Source organism: Urocitellus parryii, chromosome 14 (assembly GCF_045843805.1).
Source record: "Urocitellus parryii isolate mUroPar1 chromosome 14, mUroPar1.hap1, whole genome shotgun sequence".
Taxonomy (NCBI): Eukaryota; Metazoa; Chordata; class Mammalia; order Rodentia; family Sciuridae; genus Urocitellus; species Urocitellus parryii.
The window spans coordinates 9009742-9030248 of record NC_135544.1 but is presented as its reverse complement, the minus strand read 5'-3'; the positions used below and the strand labels follow the sequence as shown (position 1 = coordinate 9030248).

The 20507-nt window shown below is 42.6% G+C and overlaps 1 non-coding gene across 1 annotated transcript; it reads right to left on the bottom strand.

Moving 5' to 3' along the window:
• Nucleotides 1-19975: 19975 nt before the first annotated feature.
• On the bottom strand, nucleotides 19976-20081 carry LOC144250242 (U6 spliceosomal RNA). Its single transcript, XR_013342427.1, has one exon. It is a non-coding gene; the product is annotated as a U6 spliceosomal RNA (small nuclear RNA).
• Between the last annotated feature and the right edge of the window lie 426 nt (nucleotides 20082-20507).

The window sequence follows — 20507 nt, the reverse complement described above, 5'->3', positions numbered from 1 at the left end:
TTAAAAAGGGCTGGGGATATGACTCAGTGGTTATGCACTCCTGGGTTTAACAACAAAACAACAACTAACCAACCAACCAACCAACCAACCAACCAAAAAACATATAAAAAAGGGCTGGGGATGTAGGGATGTAGCTCAGTGACTGAAGGTGGGGCCTAGCATGTGGGGAGGCCCTGGGGTCAATTCCCACCCTGGGGTGGGGGATAAAAAAGGAGAGAAGAAAGGAGGACAATAAATATTTGCTTTTTTTATTTGGAGAGGAAAAGAGAAGGGAAAAAGAAGTGGTGAATGAAAAGAAGAAAAGAAGTGAACAGAGGTTGGCCAGGTTGGGGGGTAGGGATGGGGAATCTGTGTAGGTAATAATTCATCATTTTTGTCTTTTGGTACTAGAGATTGAGCCCAGGGTGCTTTACCACTGAACTATATCCCAATCCTTTTTATTTTATTTTAATTTTTAATTTTGAGACAGGTTGTCTCTAAGTTGCTGAGATTCGCCTCAGCACCTTGCAATCCTGTCTCAGCCTCCTTACTTCTGGGATTATAGGTGTGTGCCACTGCACCTGGCAATTCATTGTCCTTTTAGAAAAATCTCACTCCCTAAGCTCACAGCAATAGTCACTATTAGGGACAGTGGTGCCAAACAGCATGCACTATAGGCCAGGCCTGTTTCTCTCTCCTAAAGTGAGTGGGACACACTCTGGGAACACACAGGAGTACAGAAATACTTTGGGGGTGCTGGTGAGGGCAGCATAGTCTCTCTGGCTAGATGCATCCCATCGCCTTAAGAGAAAAAAAATGAAAAACCATATTTAGCCAGGCCAGAGGCCTAATTAAAACACTAATGAATGATTATTACAATCACTATTTGACATTCACTTAGCTGGATCACTAACCTATACAGAGCCCTAAATGGGGCCCTAGTGGCCTGAAAGGAAGTTCACTTTTCAAAGGATTGTCACCTGGGAGAGAATATGACTCAGTATTCAGTTGGGCCATGTTTATTGATGGCAAGCTGTGGGCACAGCATTGTGCTAGGGTGTTGTTGAAAAGCTTATGTAAGTCCTTGCTGTACATGGCATATGGCAGAGGTCCTTCCCTTGCAAAAAAGTGGCAGATGTATGATTAAGGGGACTTCCTATATGCAAACCCTTCCCAGATTGCCCTGGTAATGAGTAGCCACTATTAAAACAGGACAGGAACAAGGGCTGCTTGAGGATGTCCCCATGACATTGTTGAAAAGAATTACAATTCTGTATTTCAGGTGCTTAATAAACAGCAAGTTCTCTTCTCATCCTCAAGCAAGCTGAAGAAATGAGGAATAGAAAGGATAGTCACCTAAAGTCACAGGACACTAAGAGGTAGAGTGATTACCTGGAGTTGGGTCTCTGGGAGCCAGACTTCTGAACCACACTGCAGTGATGACCCTGGGCAGGTTAACCTTCTCAAAAAAACAAAATTCCTAAGCTTCGGTTTCCTACTGTAACATGTGGGAATGGCCAACCCATCATTAAGAGGCTGCAAGCAGACAATACATATCACATGCTGAGTGAGTGCTAAGGACAAAAAGTCCCAGGTAATGGCTGTGATGTGTTGCATCATCTGCATCTATGGGACCATTGCTCTGGGGAGCAGACACGTCTTCAGCCCAATCCAGAAAAACTAAGTCCTGGGAACCAACCGGAAGAGCCCAGGCTGTCTGGGAATTCTAAGGAAGTGAGAATAACCCCTCCCTCAGCCTCCAGTTCCATGTTTCTTTAAAAAAATAAAAATGCCCTCCCACCCCTGCAGCCATTAGGAAAATCTTTTATGAAATTGTGGAATATTTATAGACTTGTTTTCATGACTTCAATTTACATAAAATTCACCGCCCAGGAGAAAAAGGCCTGAGTCAGGTTGGGAGGAGAGGTGATAGATTTGTTGTGTGGGGTTCATGTTTAGTTTTCACTCCTGGCTGGGGTGAAATTGCCTGAATGATCACCTCTCTGCATAACACTCACACCCTAATGGCAACAACACAAAATAATATCTCACTGGGTAACTATTTACGTTTTTTTTTTTTAAACACTATAAGAACTCTGAAAAGTCTGTCTCACAGAGAACTTGGTTTTCCTCCCTAGGCATAATATCTTTCAGCAGACCAGCAATTACGGCCTTGGCCAGGAGCCCTGATTTAGCATTCCCCACTCAGAGCACCCAGAGGCACTTCCTCAGGCTGCCCGGTTCCTGGGCTTCAGATACAGCCTGGGGCATGAGAGGTTCACCAAGGACCTGTGGGAGCAAACAGAAGAAAGCCAGGCCAGCCAGCCTTGCAGGAAGCCTGCTCCGCAAATGACTCAAGGGGCTCCCTCTTCTGCGTTCTCAGGGCTCCTGTCATGTTCTGCTATTACACTTATCCCAGGGCAACTGCCTGTATTTGTTTACTTGTCTGATCTCCTGCTGGATGCTTCCTTGTTTCCTCATCCTCTTTGAGTTCTTATTGCCCGAGTGTTTAACCATCACTGCAGAAGCCAGCACTGAGCCACAGCACCCTTCTAAACACTTTGTAGGCATTCTCTTATTCCATCCTTACAGAAACCCCAAGAAGTAGGTCTAACCATCACCTCATTTTAGGGAGGTGGAAATAGAAGCACAGAGGGGTTTTGCAACTTGCTCTAGGTTCAAGCTGTTATGCTTCGAGATGGGGCTGGGGTGTGAATTCAGGCAGCTTCAGTGCAATAAGTGTCCAACGAATGTTTGTTAATGAATGAATATTACATTTACACAAAAGGGCTATTTACTTATATCTCATTTTGCCTCATTCCCAAAAATGTAAGGTGGGTGACTGCTTTTAAAAATGTTGCCTGTATAACTACACAAAAGTATCTTTTCCCAAATGTACTTTGTGTCCCTCATCTCACAGTGTTTGGAGTTACTTTGGGCAGGTTTTATTATTCCTGCTTGACAGATGAAGAAACAGGCACTAAGAGCTTAGGGGACTGTCACAGGACAAACATCCAGCTAAGTGAAGAAAGGACCAGGGCTTCTGAACTCCCTTCCTGGTTGTGGCTCTATTAACTTCTGTCACTGCCCAATGCCACGTGGATGGGGAAGTAGAAGGAGGGGGGAATTAACTCTTTTTCATCCCCCTAGAATTTCCTTTAAAGATGTGGTGGGAAGGAGGGACAAAAGGAAAGTAGACTGAAGCTTATCTTCAAGCCTGTCCTTTTGATTTGGGTCCTTGAGCAGTGTGCTTTGAAGAGTGGTTTCATTTATCTCCTATCAGTTCCTGGGGAGACAGGCAGGCCTGGGTGAGGGGAATGCAGTAGGTGGGCTTTTGAAGTTCTCCTCACTTTGCCTGCCCTGCCCTGATACAGTCCTAGCCCTGGGCATTCACCCTTGACTACTTGTTCTCTTGGGCCTTCAAGTTTCCCAGAGATTCCTTTTATATGTTGCAAATATTGCTGGGAGGCATCTCAACCTTGTTGCCAGCCGACACTTCAGTGGTGGTTAACAGTGAGTGTTCCACCCATGATAATGATGGTACTTATTGAGCACTTACTGTATGCTAGACACCTTGTAAGCACAGGGCCTGTTATAACTCATGGGGTTCTCACAGCAAACCAACCAAGTGGGTACTACTGATGTGCCTATTTCATAGATGAGGCATTCAGGCCCAGAGAGGTTGAACAACTTGCCAAATTACACAGCTAAAAAATGGTAGAGCTTGGATTCCAACCCAGGTAGTTAGCTCCTGAACTACTCTACAGAGTACAGACCTGAAGGAGAGAGAAGCTTAAGCCCATTTTGTCCCATTGCCCCCAGATGTGGAATACCTCTAACAACCTAAGTTGAGCAACAAATATAATGCTTACGGTAACTTGGAAATAATTAATTGATTTCATTAAAATAATTAATTGAAAACCTGGGACCTTGTGGGATTTAAGGTGGGGAGACATCAAAGACATATTAATCATTTCTCTGTGGACTGGTTGTCTCCATCAGGATCTTCCTTTTTGTCTTAAGAGATGGTAGAAAGGAAACTGAGGCAGAGAAAGCATAGTGGGGAATACTCATTCATTGAATTAATTGAATTAGATTGGGTTGATTAATTCAATTAGTCTTCTATTCAATTACTGTTTATTGACTTGGTAGTCAGTCACTTGGTAGGTATAGACCTGATGGAACCCCACGGTTGGTGGGTAGAGACAGCAAGCTAGCCATCTCAGGCTTCCCATCTCTCTTAGGCACGTTCAGGGTCTTCCAAAAGTCAGGGCAGTTCTTTCCTCTGGCATCTGTGTGTTCTTGCAGATTAATAATAATAATTAAGAAATTAGGATGCCCTACCTTAAATCCTGTTTAGTATCCATAAGTAAAAACGATTGTTCTTAAGGACATTTCTTGAAGTTAAATTCAGATTATCTCTAACATTTACTGCCCCTTCTGGGACAGGCCCCACACTAGGTATGATTACGTACCTCCTCTCATTTGGATATGAGGGAAATACAGGAGTAGAGCGAAAGACCCCGAAGTGAGAAGAAGAGACCATGCCTCCCCTATGGAATTGTGTCCCCCACTGCGCCCCCATGTGCTGAGCTACAACCAGCTGGAACCAATGGCTTCCCAGGCTCTGGGAAGATCTCGGCAGGTGGAGGTCCTTGTTATCTCAGTTGCACAGGGCTAGTGTCACACCTGCTTCTGAACCTTCCCATGAATTTCAGCTATGAAGGTGAAGAGGTTTGTATGATCCCTTTTTCTGGCAGATAAGCCTCAAAACTTGCCCAAAGTGTACTCTTTCCTATGCTGGGTTTCCAACTAGCTGGGATGCACAGCTCCAAAGTAACTCCTTCCTTTCTCTTTTTACTGGGGGTTGAACCCAGGGGGCATTTTTCCACTGAGTCACATCTCTAGCCCCTTTTTATTTTTATTATTTATTATTTTTTAAAAATAGTATTTATTAATTTTTTAAATCGTAGTTGGACACAATACCCCTATTTCATTTATTTTTTTGTGGTGCTGAGGATCAAGCCCAGTGCCTCACACGTGCTAGGCAGGCGCTCTACCACTGAACTACAGCCCCAGCCCCCTTTTTTATTTTTTATTTTGAGACAGAGTCTTATTAAGTTGCTTGGGACCTTTCTAAGTTGCTGAGGCTGGCCTCAAACTACTTGCAATCTTCTGCCTCAGCCTCCGAAGTCCCTGAGTTTAATGGTATGCGCGGCTGTGCGGCTTCCAAACTCATTTCAACATTCAAAAAATGGGAGAGCTGTTCTGGTAGTGGCTTGATTATTTCAAGTTGTATTTTATAAAAGCAAATTCCAAGATGTCAGAGAAATTCAAGAAGTGTTTATTCTGGTGGCCTCTGCCAGTCTCTACATGGAGTAGTACCCGAGGAGCAGGGTCCAGACCAGACAATGGCCAGAAGTAGAAGGGCCATTCAGAGTGGGAATTTACATAATACACTCCCTTTAAAAGTGATTGAAATTGCTTTTTATCTAGTTGCAAAATGCATTTATTTATTTATGATGAAGCAGATTCCCATGGCACCAAATTCCAAAGCTATGAGAAATATAAAGTGAAAGAAGCTCCTTCCAGCCATCTAGTCTCCCTTCCTAGTACACTAAGGCAATGAGTTTATTGTCTATCCTTCCAGAGACATTTTGTTTATATATTAGCAAATACATATATATTATTTCCCTCTTTTATGTACAAATGGGACATACTCTACAAACTCTGCTGTATTTGCTTTTAAAAAATAATATATTTTAGAGATTGCATAATGGGCTTTTGTGCCTTATTTATTTATTCATTTTTTTCTACTTTCACAGCATTGTTCATGATGTGCCTCAGTCCCCTACTAATGGACATTTAAATGCTCTCTAATGTTTTGCTTTCGTAATGAAATTAAATATTTATCTGTCATTCATTTTCCATGTGTGTTAGCATGACTATAAATTCCTAGCAGTAGAATTGCTGAGTCAAAAGTCATATATAGTTGGGCATGATGGCATGTGCCTATAGTCTCAGCTACTCAGGAGACTGAGGCAAGAGGATTGTTTAGGGCCAGCCTGGGCAACTTAGTAAGATTCATACCCTCCTCTTTTTTTTTTTTTTTTTTTTTTGTAGTACTGGGGATTTTTCATTATTATTGCAGTACTAGGGATTGAACTCAGGGGTGCTCTACCACTGAGCTATATTCTAGCTGTTTTTATTTTTTGTTTTGAGACACAGTATCCCTAAATTACCCAGATGGTCCTCAAACTTGCATTCCTCCTATCTCAGCCTCATGAGTAGCTGGGATTACAGGTATGTGCTACTGTGCCCAGTGATACCCTGCCTCTTAGGAAAAAAACAGAAGCTATATGTATTGAAAATAAGTCCCCTTTAAGAAATTTAGTAAGATAGCTTTGGAGCGTGTCTAAAGTTCAGCTGGGGGACTCAGGCAGGCATACATAGGAAAGACCTCTGGAACATTCTGGCACATCCATTCAGAGAATTAATATAAAAAGGGGTTCCATTTCCATCATTGGAGTTAAGAAAACATGCATGTTTCTGATGTTCCCCCTCTACCCATACCTGTCCCTCATTTAGCAAGAGAAGTAGAAGCATAATCCAGTCTGCCCTAAAAGCATCCTGGATATTGACAAACATAATATAGGCAAAATTCACACAAGTGAACCCTAATGGGGACTTTGCATTATTTTAGAACTGATGGAAAAGGCAAGACAAAATGTAAAGTGATTTTGGTCATGTCACTGGAGGTTCATCCCCAGCTCTGATCATAATGAATTTCCAGAATGAAGACCCTGTAGCACTGGATGACATCAAGTTGTGAAATAAATGATTATTGTTAGTAGAGCACCCACCAAAACAGAAAAGTCATCTTTATTTTGCTCTTCTATTTATTTATTTTTTGAATAGGTATAACTTTCAGAATTCCAAAAGAGCACATCTCTACAATTTCTGAGCAAGGGTTGAGATGATGAAAGTTTTCTGCTTTATCAACCATTTGCCAAAGGGGAAAAAGAGTGAAGCAGAGTGTCCTACTTCCTAGGGATTTTAATTCATGCAGCTTCTCACTGCAAAGACTCACAGCTTGTGCCCAACTTTTGTCTCCTCACCTTTGGCCCTGAGCTTGGCCTCCTTGGGTTACCCTTTGTTATCGACCTTGACCCTGTGATGCTGGGAAAAAGGCTTTGGACTAGTCAGGGTCTTGATGGGCTTGTAGAATCAAGACAGATTTAAATTCCGGGGGGTCAACAAATTCAAAATTCAAAACAAGAATTTCAATTCCTTCTTAGTATATCTCTCTCATTCTCCTGCTTCATGTGTTGGAGAGCTTTTTTTTCTGGCATCCTGAGGTATCCCTTGTACATCTCCAAAGGCCTGACGTTGAAAAGTTCAATGCAAACGCTCTCTGTCAAGCTGTTTTTTTTTTTTTTCTCTCATTAATTTTCTTAAGTAAAGCAGTATACAAGTGATTAAAAACAAAGCACCCACAGCCAACAGACATACTAGTAGTCTATTTTCTTTCTTTCTTTTTTTTAGTATTGGGGATTGAATTCTCTGCCAATGAGCTATAACTCCATGATTTTTTATTTTTTGTTTTGAGCCAGGGTATCTCTAAATTGCTGATGTTGGCCTTGAATTTGTGATCTTCCTGCCTCAGCCTCTCAAGTTGCTGGAATTACAGGCATATGCCACTCTGCCTAGCCTTAATAGTCTGTTTTCTGTCTATTTAGTGCAATACCTGAGGTTGGTAGATTATAAAGAAAAAAGGTTTATTTAGCTCACATTTTTGAGACCAACAGTCTAATCAGCATGGTACTGATTCTGGTGAGGGTTCCCCTGGCTGCATGACATCATGGCAGATTGCATTATGATGGAGAAGAGAGAGAGAGAGAGAGAGAGAGAGAGAGAGAGAGAGAGAGCGAGCATGAGCATGGCAAGACAGGAAACTAGAGAGAGACTAGAGAGAGAGAGAGAAAAAAAAAACTAGAACTACTTTAATCCTTTCTAAAGGCATGGCCTCAATGACCTAAAGACCTCCCAAAGATCTCTCTTTGAAAGGACCACCATTTCTTAACACTGGGACCAAAGTTAGAACATCTGAGCCTTTGGGGACACACTTAACTCATATCCAAATCATAGTAACAGCCCAAACCAGAAAAGCCACATTAGTTAAAAACCCTGAGTGGAATGTGTTCTTTTCCTCGTGTTTCCTTCCTCCCATTCTATATCAGGATGGAGGAGACTCTCACAGGTCTCTGTCCCCTCTCTAAGCTGGGTGAATTTTTCACTACTGCAGTCAAAACGCATAATGATGGTTTTATTTATGACAGGAGACATGTTTTAAAACAGTTGTTTTAAAACAACTGACAGAGTTGCAAGATGGGAAACGACAAGAAAGTGCGATTTTTTTTCCAGGGGGGGAGGGGGATGGGGAGCTGGCAAAGGAGAGCAGTGTTTTCCTTATTACAAGTTAGAATTCATTCTTTATTCCTTGAGCAAATAAAGGAACTCATACAGGGAGAAGGCTAGGGTAGTACTCAGGGAGAAGGCTAGAAAGTGATAGTACTCAGAGACCTCTGGCAATTGGGCTTCCAGTTCCCTTGAACTACTTCTCACTGAGCTCCCTGGAGAATGCTGGGTGAGAGGGAAGGGGTAGTATGGGGGACAGGAGAGAGGTGAACCCCAGCCCCACATCTCTGTATGATCGCACCAGTCAGCTTAATGGGATCAATGAAGCCCCCAGATCTCTGCCTTCAACACAATTCTTCCCAGACTCGGCCAAGAATGCAAGACATGTCCTCAGACGAAGAACAGGGAACAAATAGCTCATTGAGGACCCGGTAGGCTTAGGGAAGAGAAATATGGTTTTCTCAGCCTGTGTTTAAGGAGAAATCCTTCTCTTATGGCCAACAGGTGGAAATGGTCATCTTGTCCTTAGAGCTGCTCCTACCTAAAAGTCTGGGGAAGGAGACATTACAGAAGATGAGGCATTAGCTGAGTTTAACCATGTAGGAGAGGAGAAACAGAGAGCAAAAAATTAAGGCACAAATGAGGAAAACTGAGGAAAAATTTTCTCAACAAATGAGGAAAGTAGGGAAAAAGAAAAAAAGAAATGTCCTTAGATTTGAAAGAAGTTGCTCTTCACTGTGATTCTGAATTAAGATGAAGAAAGAAAGAAAGAAAAAAGAAAGAAAGAAAGAAAGAAAGAAAGAAAGAAAGAAAGAAAGAAAGAAAGAAAGAAAAGGAAGAAATCTCTGGAAGGGGTGACAGGACCCCCTACAAAGCAATTTGAGTACTCCTGCCTCTTCTATTTAGAAGTCTTTATTTTCTGGGCCTGGTGGTGCACACTTGTAATCCCAGCAATTCAGAAGGCTGAGGATTGCAAATTCAAGACCAGACTAGGCAAATTAGTAATGTGTCTCAAAAATACATACATACATAAATGCATACGAACAAGGATGTAGCTTAGTGGTCGAATGCCCCTGGGTTTCATCCTAAGCATCACACAAAACAAAACAAAAACAACCCAAACCCACTTTTTTGGTGGTATGTTGGTGGCCCAGGTGCCATGGAGAGGAGGAACTGAAAATGGCAACTCAGGCAAAGGGTCTTTGTGCCTCTCCTTGGTTTCTGATGTGATCATGTTGATCTGTGATACACTTGACTAATTCTACCAGCTCCACTCTTCCCAGGTGGGCCATGATTCTGCTGTGGAGTGTAAAGGCAGGAGCCATGTCCTGTACCCAGGAGCTATGCTCAGACCTGGGCAGGATGGATAAGTCAAGCATTTGGTCTATTTCTTCCTTGGGGACACAAATTCAGACTTTCTTAAAACACAACTACCCCTTACCACTCTGCAAGCAAAGCAGGATATTGGTGTCTTAAACCCCAATATGTTGTGCCAAATAGAAGCATGTTAATATTCCCCCTCCCTCTCCCCCACATGAATTGGATTACTTAACGCATCTTTTTGGAGATGTCAGCAATTTAATAGAGGCAATAAGTCAGGGCTGCCCTTGTGTTTTATTTTTCTGCCAGTATTTAGTTAATTAAAGAATGCAAATTAAAACACCTTAATTTATATAATATCAATACCAACGCCTTAAAACATTTGGCATAACTGCTCTGGCATGTCCCTTACATAAACTCTTCAGAGTAGTGCTAATAAAAATGAAAAAGGTTGTAAATCAAATGTAATTTATTCATTTTTTGTTTGGTATGAAAGCAGATGCCAAAATCAAGTTATTTATGAGCAAGTAATAACAATAGGCATTTTTATTGGTTGCAAATGACAAAAAAGGGTTTCAGAAGGATGTGTTTTAATTTTGAAATATCTCTAGGTATATCTATTTTCTCCAATCTCTAAAATTTACATTTTTGCACCCCTTTCTCCCCGAAAACAAAAAGAGTTAGATATTGAAAAACATAGGAACACCCACTCAGAAAAGCACCTTTAACCATCTACATGTAGGTAGATGCTTACACAATAAGTCCTATAGTATATGAACCAGGTGAGATAAAAGGTTTGTGATTTACATTTGATTCCTTAAATATTCCATTAAGAGGATTATCTCAGAAGAGGCTCAAATACAGACAGCGTCAGAAGGGATTTGGTGTGTGGCCGCTTTCCTGTGGAGCCTCAGAAATGAACTACATGTATGTGAATGAAGAGCCTTTTCACCTTTCCTTCCTTTGCGGATGTGACTTGCTTTGTCTGGTGGATCTGAGCCTAGAGTACACTTCATTCACTCCTGGAGGAGCAGTAGGGCTCCATCCCTGGGTGCTGAGCAATGGATGGCTGGATGGCAGGCTTTCCCTTGTCATGGCAAAGCTCCCTGGTGCAACGGTCCTCTTTACATCCCTTCCCCCACCTACCTTCATCTCTACCCTTTGCTCAAACAGGTCTCTCAGCACATGTGGGAGGGCTGAGGGAAGTGTTGGATCATCCCGGATCCCATTCTGACAAACCCAAGCAAATTCACAAATATACTCCTCTAGCTTGCTTGGGAGGAAAGAAACCAGTACAAATACGATGTTGAGTTTATTCATTATCTTTTAGTGTAATCATGACCAGCTTGGCACAAGAGAAAGTTCTTCAGCTGGGGGAAATGGGTCCTGGGTGGCCACAGAGGTTGTCAAAATCCCAAATATAGTGTATTTTGGGGACTTCCTTTTTGATGTTAAAAGCAGCAATAGACCTTTTCCATTTGCAGCTATGAGATTCCCTCCTTGGCCTCAGATTCACTGCAATTGGGAGCAAGAAACATACACTTCTTCAAGTATATGTTTTCTTCTAGGGGCGGGGGGCACCAAGATGAGCCAGAGAAGGTCCTAGAAGAGTTAACAGTCTACCCCTCACCCCCAATTTCCCTCTGTTCTGTACTGTCTCTCTGGGTCTTGGGAAAAGAGAGTCTATAGGGGCAGACTCGAGGGGCAAGTAGACGTCCTGCATTTTATTACAACATCTCATAACGGGGCTCTCAGGGGTGGTTGGAGGATTCAGAGATTAGGATGTCACTGTGGTCACTTGCTGGGCAGTTCCTCAGGGGTGTCCTTGTGGAACCTACATATTGCCATGCAAGATGTGGGTGCAGTCTTTCATTTTTTCCCCCGTGCTACATGTCATTTTTAAAAGCCAATTTTAATCTTTATATTTATTTATATCCCTCCTACCTCCATAAAAGAGTTGAGGTTGCTTGCAATTCAAAACGCAGATACAGTAAAACCTGAAGCCATTAACAGAAAAGTAAAAAGATCAGAGCCAAGTACAAAGGAGGAGGGGGGAGGAAGAAGGAGAGTAATTATACCAGAGGGGAAAAAACTTAGATTAAAGAAAGCTAATGCAATTGAGAACAAAACCCAGCTCGGAACTCCAGGGTAGCTTGGTGGGCGGCTGCCAGCTATTGTAATAACTATAGATTATTGTACCTCAAAGGCAGATTTAAATGCCTGCTGCGGACTGGCTGGCTGTGTGAGCTTGGTCAAGCCACTTCATCCCTCTGAATTTCTGTTTCCTCATCTGTAAAACAAGGATTAACTTGCTCATCACAGGGTTCTTGGGAGAACTCGGTCCAACCGTAGCGACACTCACTCTCGCTTTCATGGCAGGCACTGTGTGCCAGCTACAGTTCTAAGTATTTTACATAGACATCTTTAATCAATTCTAAGATGCATTTTTTCACATCTTTAACATCTCTGACATGGATTTAAAAAAAGCATTGTGTCACTGATTATTTAGCACCATTTTTTTCTTTCTTTGTGGAACCTAAAATAATGGTGCAATATGAATTAGAAGAAATATGTTATTAACCCATTTGAGCCTCATAATAACTTTATAAGGTAGGTAATATGTTTTGTTCCATTTTACAGCTGAGATTGAGGCATAGAAAACTTCAATGACTTGTCCAAAGGTTGACAGGCAGTGGAGCTAAGACTGTGATCGTATGCTCTTTGACCACACAATGACACCATACTGTCCTTCAAAAAAATATTTCAGCAACCAACCTTTCAGCCAAAATTTTTACTGCTGGGCACTGGGGACATTAGATGAAAAGATAAGTACTTGCTCCCAAAGGCTCTGACTTTCCTGTGAGGGGACCAACATGTAAACAAGTTGTAACATCTCAAGGCATTAAGTGCATCAGTGGAGATATATTCAAGTCACAGGGGCAGTAAAGGGAGAGGTGATTAATTTCTCCCAAACTTTAGCCGTGGGGCTTAGCTCTGTAGTAGTAAATGCCCTTCTAGCAGGTCAGGAGAGATACATGTTTTCTTGGCTCTGAGGTGAGTCTGGCAAGTGGATCTTCAAGTGGCAGCCAGTGAATGCCCTTAGTGGACATGTTCTCAATAGCAGAGAGAATCGGAGCATAGGTGGTTCTCCTATAGTCTTATGGGTGGTAGAGGAAAGCATCGGGCTGGTACTCCTGGGTATTGTTTGGAAGTGACCTTTGAGGCAGAGACTAAGGGAGAGGTTTGCCTCCACATATTAGGGTTGGAGGCTCTGTTCTGGACACTCAAGACAGGAGGGAAAAACCTGCAAAGGGAAAGAAGAGGAAGGGAAATTAACAAAAGAAAATGTAGCTCCAAAAGGAACAAGACAGATAGGGTGTATAGGTCAGTGGCAGAGCATGTGCTGAGCATGCATAAGCCTGGGTTCAATCCCCAGCATGCGCGCGCTCGCACACACACACACACACGCACACACACACACACACACACACACACACACACACAAAATGAGATAATAAGCCTTGTGGTGGTGCATGCCTGTAGTCCCAGCAGCTATGGAGGCTGAGACAGGAGGATCGTGAGTTCAAAGCCAGACTCAACAAAAGTGAGGCACTAATAGGCAACTCAATGAGACTCTGTAATAAACTCTAAGTAAATATGAAAAAGGGCTAGGGATGTAGCTCAGTGGTGGAGTGCCCCTGAGTTCAATCCCCAGTACTGCCTCCCCCCCAAAAAAAGAATGAAATAATAGTCTTTGGAGCCCACAAAGGGTATTAAAAGAAGGAGCCAACTTGAACTTAGAGGGACAATACTTGGGTTTGAGACTCGATTTTGCTTCTTATGAGCACATTATCCTTTGGAGTCTCAATTTTGATCATTTAGCTAATAGGCATCATAACATGGAACTTACCTACTTAGATCAATTAAGATAATAGATGTGAAAGCACTTCCCAAATGAAATAATGCTATGCAAATGGGACTTGTTATCATCTTTCTAGCCTAGTGTTGGCTTTGTGTGCTTGGAAAAGTTCCAACAGGGGAACAGAGAAGAACGCGGGGAAGGGACTTCTCCACAGTCTCAGGCAGTCACTCGAGGAGCTTTACTTAGAATTCACCGCTCCTCCTGGGGGGGCTCACTGGCCCTCCCCCTCTGACCTAGTGAGGAAGCTTGAGGACTGCTCTGGAGGATTCCACCTCTAGACTGCAGGGACTCTGCTGTAAGGGTGAGGTCCTGGACTCAATTTAAGCTGACATTGCAGGAGATGTTAGCACATTATCTTTTCCTATGAATAAGGAAAGTTTAGCAGTCAATAAATCAGGGCTTCACAAGGCAAATGAAGCAAAGCAAATTCATTCTGATGGAACTTCCCCAATAAAACTATCTCTAAAATTTTAAACAGAATAAACCCTAATTTATTAAAGCATTTTTTTTGACCAAATGAGAAGAGTATAGCAAGTCCACCAGACCTGAATCCCTGGCTTTAAGCAAGACAGTGTGACCCTCTTCATTGTATAGTGATGCCCCTTTATGAAAGGGGACAAGTTCCAAGATGCCCAGTGGATTCCTATATGTACTGTTTTTTCCTATACGACCTATCTACAAAAAGTTTCATTTATAAACTAGGCATGGTAAAAGATGAACAACAAAAACTATAATAAAATAGAACAATTATAACAATATACTGTAAACCTGATTTAAAATTTGTGAATTATTTTTAGAATTTACCATTTAATGTTTTTATACCTTTGACCACAGGTAATTGACACCACGGAAAGAAAAATGAAATAGAAGATCAGGGGACCGCTGCAGTATTGCCTACAGGAGGGGAGGTTCCACTTTGGAGGTCCTGGACTTCAAGTCCAAGGGTATACTGGTCTGTAGGCCTCACAGCCAGCAGCCTGAGAGTGGAAAAGCAGATGTCCAGGACGAGGGGACTCCTGTTAACAGGGACATCAGAAATTGACTCCACCTTGTCTGGCCTTTCTTCCCAGGACAGGGAGGAGGGAAGTGGGAGGAAGGGGAAGAGGAGGAGAAGAGGCCTGAGCATTGGGAAGGGTAAAGCAAAAAGAAGGGGGTTGAAAAGAGCCAGAAATGGGGAAAAGTAGAAGGAAGTGGAAGAGAGTTGGACCAGCCAAGGAGGGAAGAACAAAGCAGCCATTTGCACATGGAGGCCCTTGGATCTGCCCCATCTCTTCTAGTCCTTTCCCGGGACCAGTTTCGGCATCGCCCACTCCTCTTCATCGCTGGCCCTTCTGCGAGACGCTGGGCCTTGCAAGCAGGGCCTGCCTTCCTTGGCAGCAGACAAAAGGCCATTTCTGAGTTACAGAGAAAATGTGTTACTTTGCCAGAGGGCCGGGGAAGGGCTGCCCGGGCCAATCCTCGTCCGAGCGTGAGCGTTTGCAGAGGGGGCCTGTCAGTCACCGGGAACCCTCCGTGAAAGGGGCCCCTCGTCAACTTCCCCTGCCTTTGAAGTGACTGGGATGGAGGTGCTCAATTAAAAGCCCATCAGTCTGTAAGTAAATCAACGCCTATCAGGCTTGTCACATCAAACAAACGATTATTACCCCAGCCCGCCCACCCCATTAATCTGGCTGTTCCTTCTTGACGGCTCAGGGTCAGGGCAGCGTAAATCCTGTACTGGATTGGAGCCACCTGGATCGGGATGAAAGCCGTGGTGCAACTTACGGGCGCACTCAGGCATTTCCCAGAGTGCCCTGGAGGGAGGCAGGAGGAGGAGGCCGAGAGACGGAGACCCAGGAGCCGCTGGGAGACTGGGAGGGTCACGGGAAGAGAGGCAATGAGATAGACAGGAGATGAGGACAGAGAGAAAAGAAGTGGAGGGAGAGAGAGAGAGAGAGAGAGAGAGAGAGAGAGAGAGAGAGAGAGAGAGAGAGAGAGAGAGAGAGAGAGAGAGAGAAAGAGAGAGAGAGAGAGAGAGAGAGAGAGAAAGAGAGATCAGAATAGAAATACTTGGAAGAGAACAGAAGTGTTGAGGCAGGTGCCATAAAAAACTCACTGGGATTATTATGAGTGGATGAATGGTTCTAGAGGACAAGGAGGTCTCTGGATGAAATGATGAGACACGAGGTTCTGAGTCTCAGAGTCACAGAGTGATCAAGGTCAGGCTGGTGCTACCTCAGTTCTCCTCCCACCTCCTGGCAGTCCCCCAAGTGCCACACAGCCAAGGGAATGGTGGCAGGGAGGAGGTAGACTCAGGGGTTTGCTAAGCGATGCCTACACCAGGCATCCAAAGCGATGATAGCCAGAACTGGATTTTCTGCCCTCAAAGGAGATGAATAGACACACCAGACCAGAGTGTCAGGTTCTGATTGTCTGCTGAGCAAGTCCCTAAGAAACACTTTGTCCCAGGGCAGTTCTCCTAGGCTCTGGGGGTTGGTGTGTAGGTTCTTTCTTCCCCTGAGATCAAGCTTTTGGCTTGCCCCACTGTGGACTGGGAAGAAACGTGGGAGTAGGGAGAAAAGGAGGGGAGATAGTTTGAAGCTTAGGCCTGAAGGAGGGGCTGGGGTTGGAGGTGAGGTTTGGAAGAGGAGGCTGAGGGAGGAGGTGAAGGCATGCTTAAGAAGGGAAAGGAAAAAACCCAGTCTTTTCCTAAAGGCTGTTCCAGAGGTGCCTCAAGACACAGCTTACTTTGACTTGGGATATTCCATATTTTAAAATGGCCATCACATGCTTTCCCCGTTGCTAGAGGAATAAGTCTCAAAAGCAAACAAGAGCTGGGAGTGGAACATGAGAAACTGAGGAAGGGAACCTCTTCTGCTCGCCCCACCAGGGAGCTTGTTCAGCTTCGCAGACTAGTGAGCTCTTATTAGCCAAAAAAGAACATTCTCAAAGATCCTGGAGACATTTACACTCAACCCCATCCTCTCCCATGCATGGTAAGAGCTGCTCGCTGCAAATCCTTCAGACAGGCTGTTAGTCAGCTTTCCATTGCTCTGATAAAATGTCTTAGATAATTTATAAGGAGGAAAGATTTATTCTGACTCACGGTTTCAGACGCTTTAGTCCATATTGCTTGGCTCCATGGTTTTTGGGCCTGTGGTGAGGTAGAGCACCATGGTGGGGAGAGTGTGGTGGAACAAAGCTGCTGGCCTCGTGGAGGGTGGGAAGCAGAGGAATGGGCTGGGGTTCCTTCCAGAGCATGGCCCCTGGGACCTAACTTCCTTACTGCAGACCCTACCTCCCTAAAGGTTCCACCACCTCCCAACAGCACCATAGGCTGGGGACTAAGCTTTAGCATCTGGGCCTTTGGGGAACATTTAAGATCTAAACCATACCACAGGCCATCACCAGCACAACCACGTGCACGGACTCTCTCTAAGGGGTCTCTCTCAAGCCAGCTGCCTTTCACTCCATTGTAAACTCCTTCATCCTGTCTTCAAGCCCCAGCAGTACAGCTGCATTTTCTGTATCTGTCTGAGTTGAGAGACATATTGACCCATCTCAGGGTCAGCAAGACCCTTCACAGAGGTGAAGTATGTAGATACTTCACAATGGGCAAGAATTATCCGTCACTCCTGCTTTCATTCATTCAACCAAAATTTGGTATCTAGTGAGCACTTACAACTTGCAGGCCCTTTTCTGAGTTGTTGGGATACAGCAGTGAATACGGTGAGTGAGGTCAAGGGATATGTGGGAGCTTTTATAAAGATGTTGGGTATTTCTCTTATTTTTGTTTATTTGTCATGTAGGCACTCATTATACAGATATTTACACAACATGTACGATGTCTAAGTAATGTATACACAAGGAGGCAAAAAAGAATCGGAAACAAATCCTATTCTAGAGGAGAGAAAAGTCACAGCTCTTAAATGACCCTAATGCATTGTATAGAGTGGTAGGTGCCATGTACCTGGAAAAGATGGGAGAGAGAGGATAATTTATCTAGATTCCTTTTTATAAAGGTCTGGAATTAAATAACATGGTGATTGTTCAATCGTGACAACTTTTTAATATTCTCTTAAATATAATATCCTGTGAGCTTAATGTCTCTTGTTATTGGCAGTAATGCCAATGTTATTCATTGTCATAATTATGGTCGCATCATTATACCCCTCTCTATGAGGCAGGTGTGTGTAGCACTCTGGAACTGTCAGAGGTGTGGGGTATAGTTGAGAACTGGTAATGGAAAGTGCACTCCTTACAGGAGGCAGCGTGAGTAGGCTCTGAAACCAGACTGCAATTCAAAACCAGGCTTCGAATGTTGGCTCTGCTGCTTGCCTGCTGTGAGGCCACGGGCAAATCACTTGAACTCCCTGTGTGTGTTTCCCCATCTGTTAAATTGGGGTGATAACAGTCCTGGCCTCATAGGGTTATATGACAATTAAATGCATGTAAAGCATTCACAACAGTGCCCAACAGATAGTATGTACTCAATAATGCCTGTCATGATTATTGCTCTACCTCATACAAAAGTGGTCTCATGAAGGAACAATCAGTGTGATGCTAAGGAGGGTACTTAGTAAATGCATGCAATTGTCTTCCTGTGTTTAAATATATAGGTGAGAGTTGTTTATATTAACTTTACTTTAAAAATTCATCCTGAGTTCAGTACATGGGTTGTAAATATTTGAATATTTTTGTTTTTACTAAAATAATGTTTTCATTAGCATTTAATGTAATATTTGATACATATGACAGAGGTAAGCATTTTCTATGTAAATTTAAAGCCTTTGTATGTTCCTTTTCTCTCCCATTTCTTGGTCTCTTCTCCACTAACCTGAATTTTGTGTTTGTTATTCTTTTGCTTGTAAAGAAAACTTTTTTTTTAAAAAAATTGAAGTATTCATATATAATGACAAATGCACAAATCTTAAATGTGCAGTTTGATTAATTACAAAGTACACATATATGTAACCATTCCTGGATTAAGGCATGGGGTATTTTGGATACTCCAGAAACACCCTCACACTTCTTCCCAATCAGTCCTTCCCCTTTTCCCAACATAACTGCTGTTCTGATTTATGTCAATATAGATTAGCTCTGGAATTGGTAAGTATGTATTCTTGTGGCTTAGTTTGCATTCTCATTGCAAGATTAGTCCATGTTATTATATATCATCAGTAGTATCGTTCTTTATCATGTATCAGTACATTCTTTATCATACTTGGGCAGGTTTTCCATTTTATGAATAAGGTTCATGATTTATTCATTCATTCTGTTGTTAATGGATGTTTGTGATTGTGTCCTTTTTCTAGCCATTATAAATGAACCTACTATGAACTTTTCTATCTATGCATAATGTACTCATTTCTATTGAGTGTAACAGGGGTATAACTATTATGTTATATGTATGTACATGTTAATAGATACACAGCAGTTTTCTGGAGCAGTTGGGCCAATTTACATATCTACCAGAGATGTATGAGAGTTAACAGTTGCTCTATATCTTTGCCAACACTTGGCCTTTCCCTGTAGCTTGGGCTTCCTTATAGCATGGCAGATTCTGGTAGTTAGACTTCTTATACAGTGACTTTAAGATTGACTGTTTGACCAAACACTGCATAGCCTTTTATGACCTGGCATCAAAATCTACAGAGTTATTTCTGTCACATCCTATTGGTTGAAGGAACCACAAGCCTGCCCAAACTGTGGAGTAGAGAAACCCAACCTCTTAATGAGAGAGTACTAAAGCTATAGTATGGCTATGTTTTAAAACTGTCACACAGCTTTCTTTCTATATCCTTATGTTTAAGGTATGTTGCTATTTATTTTTAGTCTAGCTTCACAATCTTTATTTTTTTCAGTACCAGGTATTAAACCCAAAGCCTTGTGCATGTTAGGCTACATTCCCATCCTTTATTTTATTTTGAGACAGGGTCTTGCTAAATTGCCCAGGATGGCCTTGAACTTGCAATCCCCTTGCCTGCACTATGGTGCCTGGCTGATTCACATTTTTTTTTAAGTACCGGGAATTGAACCCAGGGTGCTTTACCACTGAGCTACATACCCAGCCCTTTTTATTTTTAATAGTGAGACAGGGTCTCACTAATTTGCTGAACCTGACCTCAAATTTGCGATCCTCCTTCCTCAGCCTCCTAAATTGCAGGATTGTGCCACCATGCCCAGCTGGTTCATGTATTTTTAAAGTAATTACAGATATTATGATTTAAGTCTACAATCTTACAATTTCCTTTCTATAAGTTCCATATGATTTTGTTAATTTTGCTCTCCTGTCTTCCTTCTTTTGGATTCATCATGCATTACTCCATTTTCCTACTCTTCTTGCTTGCTCTTTGTACATTTTTTATTATTCTTTAGAATCTGCATGTCATGCTTGCTCAGGGCCATGATGATCTTTTTTGTATTGTTTCAATTTTGGCATATTTGCTGCCAAAATAAGCATAATGATTACTCTAGAGATTATTATAACCTGCCTTAAATTAGTACTAATATCACACTGAATAATACAAGAACTGTACAATGCTTTAACCCTATTCACCCTCCTCCTGTTTATTTGTGGTGTGTTAACATAAATTTATTCTGTTTATATTTTGATTCTCATAGACATTAACATTATTATTATTATTATACTGAGGATTGAACCCAGGGAGGGCTTTACCACTGAGCCATATCCCTACCCCCCCCCTTTTTTTTCTTTTTATTTTTTTGAGACAGGGTCTTGCTAAGTTGCTTAGGGCCTTGTTAAATTGCTGAGGCTGGTCTTGAACTTGTGATCTTCCTGCCTCAGCCTGCCTAGTCGCTGGGATTACAGGCGCAAGGGATTACCACACCTAGCTAACATGCAGTATGTATTATCTTAGATTTATCT